Raw genomic sequence first — 13,493 nt, 5'->3', positions numbered from 1 at the left:
AATGACATCCTGGTCGAAATCAAGAACAGTGCACAGGCAGGCTACGTAATGTGAAGGCACGATAATCAACGGTACCTTATACTAACAGACTGGATTCCAAGAGAGGGCAAGCTTAGCAGTGTGAGGCAGAGAGTAAGGTGGGCGGATGAAATTAGGGAGTTTGCGGAGATAAGTTGACAGCAGCTGGCGAAGGACGGGGTTAAACGGAGGGATACGGAAAAGCCTTTGTCCTACAGTGGGCACAGTTTGACTGCTGCTGCTGCTGATGATGACTGACCTCATTTTCAGCGCCCATCATCTACACTAATGGCTGTCTTAAGAAGGACCTCCTACGGGCCGCCATTGTCACAGCTTAATGTTTGCCTAACAAAGAATGCAGTGAGGTCACGACTGTATTGTCACCTTACCACTATGCTTTTTGTATAGGATAAGGATATACGCGCTTTGGGCTTGGAAGGCGAGGTTCTCCAAGACACGGGCTGAAAATGCAGTATACCCGACGTTGAATTCCTTCTGCGGTGAGGCGAAATCTTTTCCAGCTTTTTTTTGCCGTAAAACTAAGCTTTCGCATGCCAAGAATTGAGCGACAATGCATATCTACTAGGGCAGTCGTTTTGGCATTTTTGCGTGCATGCCCATTGTCCGACGTCCGTTACTGCTTCTACTGAAAGGAGAGAGGCTAAGAGTCTCGAGCAAGGAAGGGAGTTGGACAAGGTTTGAAAAAAATTGAGAGAGACCAGTCACTGAGAAACAAGCTGAGCAGTTAGAGTTAAGATGCGTAAGGAGCAGTGGACGCCGACTGGAAGAGAAAGTCCAAAGACAGGCCCCAGCAGTGCTAAAATACGTCTTATGTCCCTTAATATTCATCCTACACTTTTACTAGACAAGCAGTCAGCAGTCACTCGTCCAGGATTCTATACAGGTTTCTATACAGGCCTTGGTTTCTATAGCGCGCCGTGTTGTGCGCGCCCGTTCCTGCGCACAGTTAGCGCTTTCAAAAACCGTACAGATGGTAACCCAACTAGCCCCACCGGTAGATCTTCTAGCTCTCTTTTATACAGCTTTTCTCGTGGTCCGTCAACTTTCCTTGTATTCCCACAGTTGGCCTTCTAGGCAAACTGCAGAACTCTACGACTAAAGGAAACTGTAGCGGAAGGGAAACCGTAAGGGTATAGGACAGTTCTTGGAGACAGCCAGGCTTTCTCTTTAGCGCATTGAAAGCACTTAACGATACAGCGCTGCTCACCTGTGGCAGGTAGTCACCCTCGCGGTTGCACTGGCTAGTAGCGCTGTTACCGGCGCACACCTTGTACAGCAGCGGCGGGTGCAACAGGTGCAGGTAGACAATAGTGGCTGTTGGTGACGTCTTGCGTAGAATAATACGGCAGACGTTCGAGTACCGCACCAGCAGACGGTACAGCGTGGAGCTCCGCTTGCGGACGTCCACGAAGTACAGGTACAATCCATTGGAACAGTGCTCAAAGTGCGCATTGCACTGCGTCACCTGGTGGAAGAGAAGGCGTTCAGAAGACAGCTCTAAAACCGAATTCTTCCGCTCACACAGTGAACTTACAGTACTTCCAAGAATCGCAGGTCTATCCATGTCGCTACAGTTTTGCGCCATAAAGAGTGGATAATACATTCCTGGCGCTCCAAGTGTTATATGTAGGGAGAAGCACGGTCTATTACAGCCCTTGAGAGTCCTTTCTAAGACTGAGGCTGGACACGGTATAGAATCCACATCTGCGATGTCATGCAACATAGCGTCATTCCTTCAAATCCCTTCAAAGCCCTAAGAAAACTTGAACGATGAATCGCAGGTCGTTTATACTGGCCGCAGTATATAAAACTGTTTTAAACCACCATGCCGTGTAAAACACCGCACCTCTCTCTCTCTTACTGGTATTTGTAATGGCTATAGGCACCCCATAAATTTTTCTGGAGCTGCTCGTTACATGAATTTATGCTCCCCGTCAAGCAAGCCAATCCGACAAGTGGGGCATGGAGATGAATGGAAAGGGCCCTTGTGTAAAGTGCTTGGCTATCATGCAAGAAAATTTCCCTTGCCTTCGTGCACCCATGATCTGATCTGGGAGGATAGCATTAGTTTTAATGTGCATATATGAGCTTCCACTGCCGTCGTATCGCCTGATATAGTGCCGACTACTCTTCTCATATCCTCCTTGCAATTCAGGCTGTGTTTTTAGGTTACCATACGCCCTCACCGACAGCAGCAATGTTCATTCTCATGACCATTCACCATGCAACCATTCACAGCTGCCATAACTCCAAATTTTGGAAGGACTCCGTCTGAGAACACCTATACTGAAATATCATGTCACCTTAAATCCTTCAGACGAGGGCGCAGGCGGCGGCGGCTTGAGGCTCCTCGTCGTTGAGGACGGCGTATGCGACGTCGAGACCGGCGAGCTCTTCAGTGAGGTCAGCTTAGGGTCGGGTGACTCATTGTTGGGGCAAGGCGTCTTCCCTGGCGAGCTTGTCCCATCTGACGGGAAGCTAGACTTGGTCCCTCTTCCTTTCTTTCCCCGCTTCACAGGCTTCGTTTGACCGGAGGGGGAGGACAAAGACTTGGACGACGAGGGCGGTGGCGGTGGTGGAGGCGGCGTGGTGTAGGCGCTGTCAAAGTGCGCCACAAACGTGTTGTACCCGAGGAAGCAGCCGAGGGCAAAAGCGTTTACGGGTACGTCCTTGTGCTCCATGGCGACCTCGCTGCCGTACGGGTCGCAGTGCTCCTCGAGCTCCTCGGATGCGAGCCACCATTCTGGCGGGCCGGACTTTGCCGCAGCCGTGCCGTTATTGGCCGCGTCCTGGTCTTGGTTGCACCTGCGGATAAGAAAGTAACATGGGCATGCGGAACCAAAAGCCGGTACAGGCGCATGAAGCGATATCTTCGAACTGAAATGGCGGTACTGTCACCACCCTCAACCAACTCAGTACGGTGGCTATGAGCATGCAGAAGCCGATAGTTCTTTAATTGCAAAACTATGAAACGAGATGTCTGCATAAACGCCTCTCCGTTTCTGAGACTGAACAGACGGAGGTGTCAACAATGATTCGCGCAATGAGTTGTTTATGAAGCTCGACAGCCTTTCCCCTCGATCACCATATAAATAGTGGTTCAATATGCAGTTGGATTGCCCAAATGGCGCTGCAGTCACCTAACCTCCAGTACGCACGCATCAGCTAGCCTCCGCTTTTTGAACCCATGTCAGGGCACATGAGGAGTTTCTCAACTTATGCGACAGTACAGGCTTGACAAAATGATTGCTGAGGCCGAAAGAAGGCAGGCAAGGGCAAAGCCAGAACGACTTGTCGTGCTCACCACTTAAGTACGATATGCATGAAAGAGTCCTTGGGTGACCGCTCAAGTCGCACTGTCATGGTTGCTGTCCAGTTGAGGCTCTCGTAGACGGCCACCTCGCAACGGTCTCCGGCCACCACCTGGTCCACGGCGCAATGCAGGCCTAGCAGCCGCCGCAGCTGAGTTGCTGTCGGCGGGCCCCAGCCGGACTCCAGACAATGGACGCGCAGCGTCATCTCCCGGCAGTCCTGCTGTTTGCGAACGCAGAACCTGGACACCGATGGTGTCGGCCCCGGAAGCAACAACGGCTCTGTAGGAAGCGTCATTGCGGCAGATGTCTATGCTGCCCTTTCAAACTCTTCGGCTGGCTTCTGCATTGAGTTCGGCTATGTCTTCTGCTGGAGCGGCAGTCAAACTAGAAGACCAAGGGGCAGACCCGGAATTGCTCGATTTCTTGGCCTTTGATACGAGCTGCGAAGAGGTTTTGCACAAGTAATTATGGCTGAATTCAGCAGCTGCATCGTGGGCGTCAGTGACAGCGCTCCTGATGTTAGGCACCACGACTTCGTTCTGCCATAATAGCCGGGCATGCAGTTAACACGTCAATACCACTTCGTGAAACATTAAGCACCGCGTACTTCCAGCCTTGCTCGGAATCGCAGAGGCGGCTAGGCAATCTACAAAAAAGGAACATCTTGCAAAACGCCCTTGCAAGTCTGCTGCAAAAATCATAGGGGTATCGAGATTCAAGCCAAGTAGTTTCCACCGATCAGGGAGATGACCTACTAATTAATGTTAAGGCCTTGGTAGACTACCTAGGCGACTACCTAGGCGATGGGCGACTGCCACTTGGGGCACTGCTACGCCTAGGTGGCGTAAGCAAGGCACCGTATAGGTCGATTAAAAGCTGGCAACTCAGCGGTGTGCATTGCATAAAGGATCACAGTATGGGGCACCATTAGGCCTAGGTCGATTACGGGCCTGCACAGCAGCGGAGTGCCTCGGCTGAATAATGAACACATGGGGCACCAACACCCCTAGATAGCCTAGGTCGATTACGGCATGGCATCGTAACCGGCCCGGTTTCGGCCCGGCATCGGGTGAATTACCAACACGTGGGGCCTGTTGAGATCGATGTCAGCGAGCGTCGTTTGGAACCAGCCAGCACACCTGTTTCTACTGTATATGGCTGCAAGTAACTTGAGTGTGATTACTTTCGGGCCTGCCGCCATGGACCGCACGCACGGAGAGGACCCAGGTGGCAGCTAATTTCAATTACGGAGTTTGCCCGGTCGGAGTGCTGGACCAAAACGAAGGGGCTGAAGTTTAAGCAAAACCAGACCCCCTTTCCGAAGGGTCTGCACGTGTAGAACGCCGCCGGCGCCGCCTCGGGGAGACGGACGTTATCTTTCCCATCTGCCGTGACCGTGCCGGGGAATAAAGGGCCTCGTTTCCTGTGGCTCTTTGGCGTGCCAAGCACAGCGACAAGCTGGCGGGCATCATCTCCGACCCTCGCGAACATCTCCAAGCACGAGGAACCACTTTCCGGCCTTTTCATGACCTCGCATTCCGGCCTCGAGCGGCGGATGTAATTTGATGAACAACAGATGTCAGTGACCTGCAGAAACCTTCGGCTGGCTGGAAACCATTACCTTCCGCAGTCGACGCTACCTCAACGACAACCTTCTTTCCCTCAGACTCAACATGTGACGGGGGCGTGACCCTAAGTGCGGTGTTGTGTTTGTGCGAACAAGTGAAAGCTCTTGGCCCCTCCCATTCAGGCGTGGGCGTCCTCAACCTAGGGACTTTAGGGAACGAGGAGGATATAAAAGTCGACAACGAATGCGGCAGAGGAGCTTTACTTCAGTCTTACTTCTATTCACCATGATGTAAAAATGTAAATAAACCCTCTCGTAATCTTCCTCCCATCACCCAACGCATTGACTTGGCGGCACTCCTGTCCTGGTGGTGCTGGGAACGGGTGTCGAAGCTTGACCGCGGTTCCGTCAAGCAGGCCCCACTCGCCCATGGGTGCCTAAATTGATAACAGTCCGACACCGCAGCCGAGAGCTTCGAATGAATGACAAGAACGTAGGCTAAAACTGCGTTAAAGTGGCCTAGTTCGATCACCGATCAGCACCGTGACAGAATGCTTCCGATGAAGGACGACCACGTTGGGCATTGCTAGGCCTTAGCCGATTACGGCTCTCCACCGCAGCGGAGCGCTTCGGAAGAATAACAGCTACGAAACGCCTCTTCAGTGAGCGCCGAAATCATAGCCCCAGAGCGGTTTCCCCTGTTCGTCTGCAATGGCATGAGGCTGGGTAATGAACCGGCGACCTTGTACTCGAGCAGGAAGCCGCAAACTTCTAAAAAACGTTGCGGTTCAACTACCTCTCCTGCCTCGCTGCTTCCATCGATATAGTTGCAAAAGGGTAAGGATTCATGAAGGCTAGAACGGCATTTGTTCCCACCTTTCACGGCACAAAGAAATAAGGGTCCATTGGTAGGTCAGGTGAAGCTTATAGGTGGCATATTCGGCCGTTTCAGTGATGGTGGTGGCGCCACGCGGCCTCTTTCTCACGTAGCGAACCGGTGATCGCTCTTCCCTACCGGCGACTGCAATGGTTTGTAGCTTGAAGATGCGCTTCAGAAATGAGAATACTTTGCTATTCAACGGTCTGCAAATCAATGCACGTTCGAAAAAACAAAAGAGGTGTTCCTGCAAGTAAAAAGTGCAATAAGCAAAGTGCGTTAAGCAGGTTGGTGAGGTGTTTCAACCCCGTGGTTCGTATGTTTCTCAGCAACGTATAGTTGACTCCACGATACCGCGTCGTCAGTGCGTACCTGTTCGGAGTTAAACATTATACGACCATCGCACCGGATTGCGCCCGCATTAAAGCAGAGCAGGGCTTAAACACTGAGCGGATGTGAAGTATATCGTTGATTCCAGAAGAGTGCAAATACGGGCTTGTTGGTACATGTTTGAAGAATTGGAAAAAACAGCGCAACGGAAGACGAGACAAGAGAAGGACAAGCACCAGCGCTGGTGTTTCTCCTTCTCTTGTCTCATCTTCAGTTGCGCTGTTTTTTCCCATTCTTCATACACTGTTGATATTTTTTGCCGGGCGTTTGCAGCAAACAGATATTCTTCCTTCATTCCCGTATGTATTTCACTACATTGCAGCTGGTCATTACGGCTGTGATCCAGCTTCAGTCAATTCAGGTATAGATTAAACGCGGCTTTCTGGCCACAGCCGCCGTGGGGACAGTGGTTATGGTGCTTGGCTATTGACCCGAAAGATGCGGGTTCGATCCCAGCCGTGGCGGTCGCATTTCGATGGAGGCGCAATGCTAGGGGCCCGTGTACTGCGCGATGCCAGTACAGGGTCGAAATTCCCTGAGCCCTCCACTTCGGCGTTCCTCACAGGCTAAGTCGTCTTTGGACGTTAGACCCCATAAAATCCAAATATATCGCGATTGCGAAAAGGCGGTATGAATGGCAAGAATTTCATTTTCTCGCCATTCAATTTCATGTTTATTTCTCGAATGTAACGCGGAATGCGGCTGAATAACCGCAAACGTTTCTCGTGTACGTTTTTGTTGCGCCTTCTTACGACAAAAATTGAAGGCGGCACTTTGTTGACCTAAAGTGCGGTGAGGCGAAAGCCTTAAATGCGGGGTTGCTGCCTGTGTCACTGATGTGTGGTTAAGATGTTAAGCTTCGCCTGTAAGAGTGGAATGCGAGAGCGTCTTGCAACGCTGCCAGGGAGTCCACAGAGCGCCATCGCCTGTTCGGCTGTACGCCTTGCTCGTCGGTAAATTGGTTTTTGAGGAAAGGAAATGTATCTGTCTCACATATCTCTGTGGACACCTGAACCTCGCCGTAAGAGAAAGGAGGCAGATGGGAGTGAACGAAGGCACTGAATTCACTAGACGCACCTTTGTTCATTCGTAGAGAGAGGGTGCGGTAGATGGTCCTTGGCGATCACAAAATGAACAAGGGAGGGGAAAACCTCAGTTTGCTAGAGCCAACGTTTCGACAAGGGGACTTGTCTTCGTCTGGGCAAAGCGTTCATCATCGGCAGGGATTATATAGGGCCTTCGCTCCGAGGAGGAAGGCCCCGGGGGTGGGGAAGGAAAGTGGTGTGGGAGGGGATGCGTGTCAGGAAGGGGAGGGAGGTGAATCATCATTCGCTAGGCTACAATAGTGCAACAACCTATATCCGGGTGGTATGCAATGAACAAAAGGCTTTGAAGGGGCTGCGACGGGAGGGGGGGGGGGGAAGCGCTGGGTGAACATGCAAAACTCAGATAAAAGGATTAGTCAGTGTGGTACAGGGACATGATAACAAGGGAAAAAAAAGGGGGGGGGGGGGCTGGCACTGGAAGGAGAAAGGAAGGGGGGCATTTCCCAGGAAGGACTAGGCAGGGGGGGGGGGGAGGAATGGCTCGTGTTCAGAGAAAGCCAAAAAGTGGGGGCAGAGGGGGTAACAGGAGTGTCTTGGTTTCCGAGAACTGGTAGCAGGGGATTAGAAAAAAAAAAAAAAGGTGAACAAAGGAAGAGGGTGACAAGGCCGGAAATGGGGTGGAAGATATGACTTGGGAAGGGTGCAAGGAGCGACAATATACTTATGTGAGGTTCTAGGAAATAGTCTGACCACGTGCAAGACATTTGTTAATTTAAAATTATGCTGAACCTGGAATGTACCTGAGAGATTCCAGGTTTCCTCTGGACATGTTGATCCCTGTTGGTTGCAGTGTTTTAAATTTGTGGATTAGGAATGCTTCTCTGTATTTTCTGTCCCTAGTCGATTTGAAGCCTGACTGAAGAATGAACAATTTGAGTTCGTCGAATTTGTGATGGCGTTGATTAAAATGGGTCGACACTGCCTTCTGTTCATTCCGTGTTGTGTCAGCCCGGTGCCCGTTTAATCTGGCACTCATTGTTTGTCCGGTTTCTCCGATATATTGTTTCTGGCAGTAGGAGCACTGGAGCATGTAGATAATATTGGACGATGTGCAGTCAAAACTGGTCTTTATATCGAAACTGAAATCGCTTGCCGTACTTTTAATCGTAGTGTCCCTTTGTAAATGTTTGCATGTCTTGCATCTAGGTCGAGAGCATGAAGTTACTGTCGGTGGTGGTTTCTTACCGAGCCTAGCATGCACCAGGATGTCCCTCAGGTTTGTGTTGCGTCTGTATGTTACCCTTGGTGCGTCGGGAAATATTTTCTTGAGACGGTCGTTACCAGTTAAAATGGGGTGGTATTTCCGCAGGATATTGTTTATGTTTGGAAGCGCGTTTGAGTATTTCGTTATAAGTGCAGGAGGTCGTTGACTGTTAGCTTTTGTTCGTTTTTTAAGAACTACATCTCGTTTCAAAGTGGTTGCTCGTTGGAACGCATTATTAAGGGTTGTCTGTGGATGGTTTCTGGTGATTAGTGTGTTTTTTAGCGAGTGGAGGTGTTTCAGGTAGTCATCGTCGTCGCTACATATTCTTCTTAGTCTCGTTGCCTGTCCTACGAATATACCTTGTTTGCAGTGTCTTGGATGATGGCTAGTGAAATCTAAGTATTGTTGTCGGTCAGTAGGCTTCCTGTAAAGTGTGGTTTTGAGCTTGCTATTTTCTAAATGGACAGTGGTGTCAAGGAAATTGACTTGCGTTTTCGAGGAGTTGAAGGTGAATTTAATGCTGGGGTGGAATGAATTGAAATGTGTGACGAATGCCTTCAGGGTCTCAGCCCCGTGCTCCCATATCATGAAAATATCGTCTATGTACCGCAGGTATATGAGTGGTTTTTTTAGAAATGAATTTAGAAGTTTAGATTCTAGTAGCCCCATAAAAATGTTCGCGTAGGTGGGTGCGAAGGGAGTGCCCATGCTTGTTCCAAATACTTGAAGGTAGTAAGAAGAATTGAATTCAAAGTAGTTGAGTGTTAGTACCAATTCAAGTAGCGTGAGGTACACTTCAGTTTCGTGCGGGTGAGGACTTTGAGTTAGAATTTTTAAGAGTGCGTCGATACCTTCATTAATGGGAATATTTGTGTACAAAGCGGCGACGTCAAGTGTGACAAGTATGCTATCTGCTGGGATAATGGAAGCGTCATTCAGAGACTCTATTATGCGGAGAAAGTGCGGTGTATCCTCGACAAAGGAAGGGAGGTGGGTGGGAATATCTGCAAGATAGTTGTTCAGGAAAATTGATAAGTTCTCTGTGGGCGTGTTATTGTTTGAAACGATAGGTCTGCCGGGGATATCTGCGGTAAACAAGTCTTCTGCGGAAACCTTATGGATTTTGGGAAGTAGGTAAAAGCGTCCTGCCTGTTTGTTTAGCGGATTTAAGAAGTGGTAATCGGACTGCGTGATTAGTTCTCTTGATAGTAAGTTTGCCAGTTTGTTCAGAATCAATTTGCAGAACTCTGAAGTGGGATCTGAATCTAATTTCCTATAATGACAAGGGTTGTTAAGTTGCCTAAAAGCTTCTTTTTTGTATTTTTCGGCTGGCAGGATAACTATGCTACCTCCTTTGTCTGCAGGTTTAATGACTATATCGGTTCTAGAAGCTAAGTGGTTCAGAGTAGCCTGTTCATTCTAGACCATCGAGCTGGAATGGCGGAGTGGTTAGCGTGCTCGTCTTGCGCTCCGGAGGCCCTGGTTCGATTCCCCAACTCGACCAATTTCCTACTCGGTTTTATTTATCTGGCCTGACTAGAAATGTTGATTAGGCTAATTGGGTAATTAAGCAATTAACTAAACTCAGTCCCACTTGGAGCATCACTATACCATTCCTTTAATTGGTTGCATGGTTACTAGCCAAAGTACAATTGGCCCTGTTTGAAATTCACGCACTGTGACGCCACGACCATTTCGACCAATTGAAAAGCGTGACATTTCTGTCGACAACTCCTCCTTACAACGATGAGGCATTAAAGGCTTCCACCTTAAAAGCCTATGTTTTAAAAAGTGTGTAAAAAAGTTGGAGGATGCTTAAGCTTCCTATTGAAAATATTGCGCATGGATTCTGCGTGGCTATCTTTGCGTGTTTATTGCCACGCAAAATGCGACGATTAAGCGAGGTCGCAGAACGCGAGACATAATTCACAAAATTTGCGCAAGCCGAGCAAGGCTCGCAAACACGATACATCTCTCAAATAAAGTGCGCAAACCGCGTAAGGCTCGCACAGTAGGAGACATCCTCGCGTAATATGCGCAAGCCGGGTGAGGCTTCCAGAATGTCAGAGAGCCAAAAGTGAGTCCCAGAATGTGCAAGAGCCGAGTCTGGCTCACAGAGCACTAGACAGTGTCAAATGGAGTTACCATCATGATACCGATAATACCTTGCATGGCTGCAAGGCTCCTACATCACTGCTCAACACGTTACGCCAATGCCATACCTTAAGGCCTCCTCACCTGTCTGTCACTGCCTCATTCAGCATGCATGTTGTGAGATAACAAGCTTTGCAGAAATGGTGCTTCGTGGGATGGCTCTCATGTCTGTAGCATGCTTGCAAAAGGACATAGATAAGGTCACCTTAACTGGCTTTATTAATGCCACATCCCTCATGATGGGTGCCACACAGTGGCTAAACAATTTCTTCAGTTTCTCCAAGTCCAGCAGGTTGGCGTCTTGATACAGGTTCTCACTATGCAGCACCTGCAAAAGGGTAGCAGTATATGCAAAAAAATTCAGTTAATCTGTTTTCTGGAAATTCCAGAAAAGGGCACAAGTAGTTCTTCCATTAATGAACTAATGATGATTTCGAAAAGTTTCAGGTTTGAAATAGAGACACTGGAAAACCCGACTCAAGCACGCAGGCTGCTCAGCATCAAACCTGCACAAAATCTAATAACCGTGTCACACAGGCATTTTGAAGGCTTTCAAATGGCTATCAACTCAGTGGCACTTGAATGCAGCTAAATGGGCATTTCCAATAGCCACAGAGTCCCTAGAACAGTGTGGACATCTATCAAGATTTTGAAGGCTTTTCAGTGGTAGAAATTTGCACTCAGACATGGAGCACTCGCAACTATACACTAAGGAATAAAATCAAAGCAATTTAATCGCTGAAAGAATACTCAACATGAAATGTACAACTTATTTCACTGAAAAAAAAAAAGAAGGCTGGCCACAAAACACTGCAGCAAGCATATTATCACTGTTGCCAATAGCACAAAAACAATGAATACCACCTTTTCAAAACTGCATGAGTGCTACAACAGCTTCCCAGCAAAATTATCAACTGTGACAGTGGCGCCACAGCAGCTTGGTGCGAGATGATGAAATATCTCTACGGCGATCAAGTATTCTGTGTAGCAGCGGCATAACTCCCGAGTTGAAGTGCAAATCTCAAAGCTCAATCTCCCACCTTAACTGTTATCTTTAAATACATATTTAAATTCATTAGAGCGTGCTGCAGAAGTAGGTGGTCAGATCATTCGAGAGGATACCTGCAAGCTATCTCAGGAGACTAAAGATCTGATGAAGAAACACCAAAGCATGAGGACGTCTAACTTCAGAGATAGAATAGAACTAGGAGAGCTATCGAAGTTATTCATAAGTGCAAGGTAGCCAACATAAGAAAGTTTAACATGGAGAAAACCTAGCATGCTCTAAAGCATGGAGGTAGCCTAAAATCAGTGAAGAGAAAACTAATCACAGGTAAAAACCAGATGTATGCGCTAAAAGACAAAGAGGGCGATGTCATAAGCAATATGGATAAGATTAACTAGAACAGAAAACTGGGCAAGTTGGAACGGATTCATCTTAATACAGCGCGATACACAGGACGAGAGAAAGAAACAAGAGGCGACACGAGCGCAATCTAACAACTGAGTTTTATTTCTAGAAGGGTTACTTATATACGCACCAAACACAACGATAAAACACAAACACATCGCGATAGCCCTCACAAACCCGTACGCGCATGTAGCGGACTGCAAAAACCGCCTCATCACAACAAACCCATTCAGCATCTTAGCACATTACAAGACACTGCAATCATCCTGTCGCCATACATTCCCCCAGAGCTCGAATCTCTTTATCTACCAGATTAATGGAAGGCGAGGCGACACATGTTCCAGTCTCCTGGCTTATCATAAACGCCTCAACTAACTCCCTGCAGGTCCTATCTGGGTGACAGAACAAGATGTTAGTCCTGTCCAAATGGGGGAAGCAGTCTTTACATTTTCGGCAGTGCAAAGCCAGGTTCGAGGACACTGCCCCTTTTACTGATCTGCGGTGCTCAAACAGCCGCTCATTAATACAGCGGCCTGTCTGGCCGATGTACGTCTTGCCGCAGGAGAGCGGTATCGAATAAACGACTCCAGTGTTGCATACGACAATTGTCGGCAACTACAAGGGCAAGAAGGCGTCAAGACCTATGAAGGGACTGATCAACCACTTGGCAGCTGAACGCCTGAGGCCTCTCCTTTCTGACAAAGAAGGGTTCTTCGTTCTTGCACCAGAGGATGTGTTCACCAGGAAGGCAGAGGAAGCGGTAAAAAAGAATTTCAAGCAAGTGGCTCTGAGGCCTGCTGCCATCAAGAAGCAGGCTTTGAGTATGCTACAAGGGATGAACCTGGATGCTCTGTATGCTGCTGTCAACAAAAGAAAAGGTACGGTGCTGGACATGTTTTTCACGGTCAAGACCCACAAACCCGATGTCCCTTTTCGGGCAGTAGTATCGGAGCGTGACACCTGGCAGCATGCTGTTTCAGGCTTTTTGCAGAGTCATTTAAGCTCCCTCAAGCTTTCCGACCCTTTTGTGGTGAAGAACTCTTCTGAGGTAGTCGATTTCCTATCTCGGAGGGAGGACCAGAGGCTTTATACCTTTAGCATGGACGTGGAGGATTTGTTTTACTCCCACCCCATGCTCAGCTGTTGGAGAACGTCAAGGACTGCATTGTCAAGGATAACGATGAAAGGAACTTCATTGCCAATTGTGGCATTTCATTGGAAAGTTTCCTTGAACTTCTGTCCTTTTACTTGCGTTCGACCTTCGTTGGATGGGGTGAGAAAGTGTTCGTTCAATGGTCTGGTGTGTGCATTGGGTCTCGGGTCGCCCCGGTGTTGAGTGACATTTTCCTCAGCAGGATGGACATGAGACTGGATGAAGATCTTGAGGACGTTGCTGTGAAAGTGTTTCGTTATGTTGATGATTTTTTAGTG

The 13,493-nt window shown here is 48.6% G+C and overlaps 1 pseudogene across 1 annotated transcript in view; it reads right to left on the bottom strand.

The window, feature by feature from the left end:
• Window positions 1-13,493, bottom strand: part of LOC149344529 (uncharacterized) — a 47,027-nt pseudogene that overhangs the window by 22,015 nt on the left and 11,519 nt on the right. Inside the window, exons 2-5 of the transcript XR_016283207.1 lie at window positions 10,857-10,979; window positions 3,344-3,793; window positions 2,343-2,844; window positions 1,247-1,504 (exon numbers count right to left, since the gene is read on the bottom strand). The product of XR_016283207.1 is annotated as an uncharacterized LOC149344529 (transcript). The remainder of the gene's footprint in view (window positions 1-1,246; window positions 1,505-2,342; window positions 2,845-3,343; window positions 3,794-10,856; window positions 10,980-13,493) is intronic.

The sequence above is a fragment of the Amblyomma mixtum genome, chromosome 5 (genome assembly GCF_055824585.1).
Source record: "Amblyomma mixtum isolate Tamu chromosome 5, ASM5582458v1, whole genome shotgun sequence".
NCBI lineage: Eukaryota > Metazoa > Arthropoda > Arachnida > Ixodida > Ixodidae > Amblyomma > Amblyomma mixtum.
The sequence above is the reverse complement of the archived record's forward strand: the minus strand, read 5'-3'. Positions and strand labels throughout refer to the sequence as shown.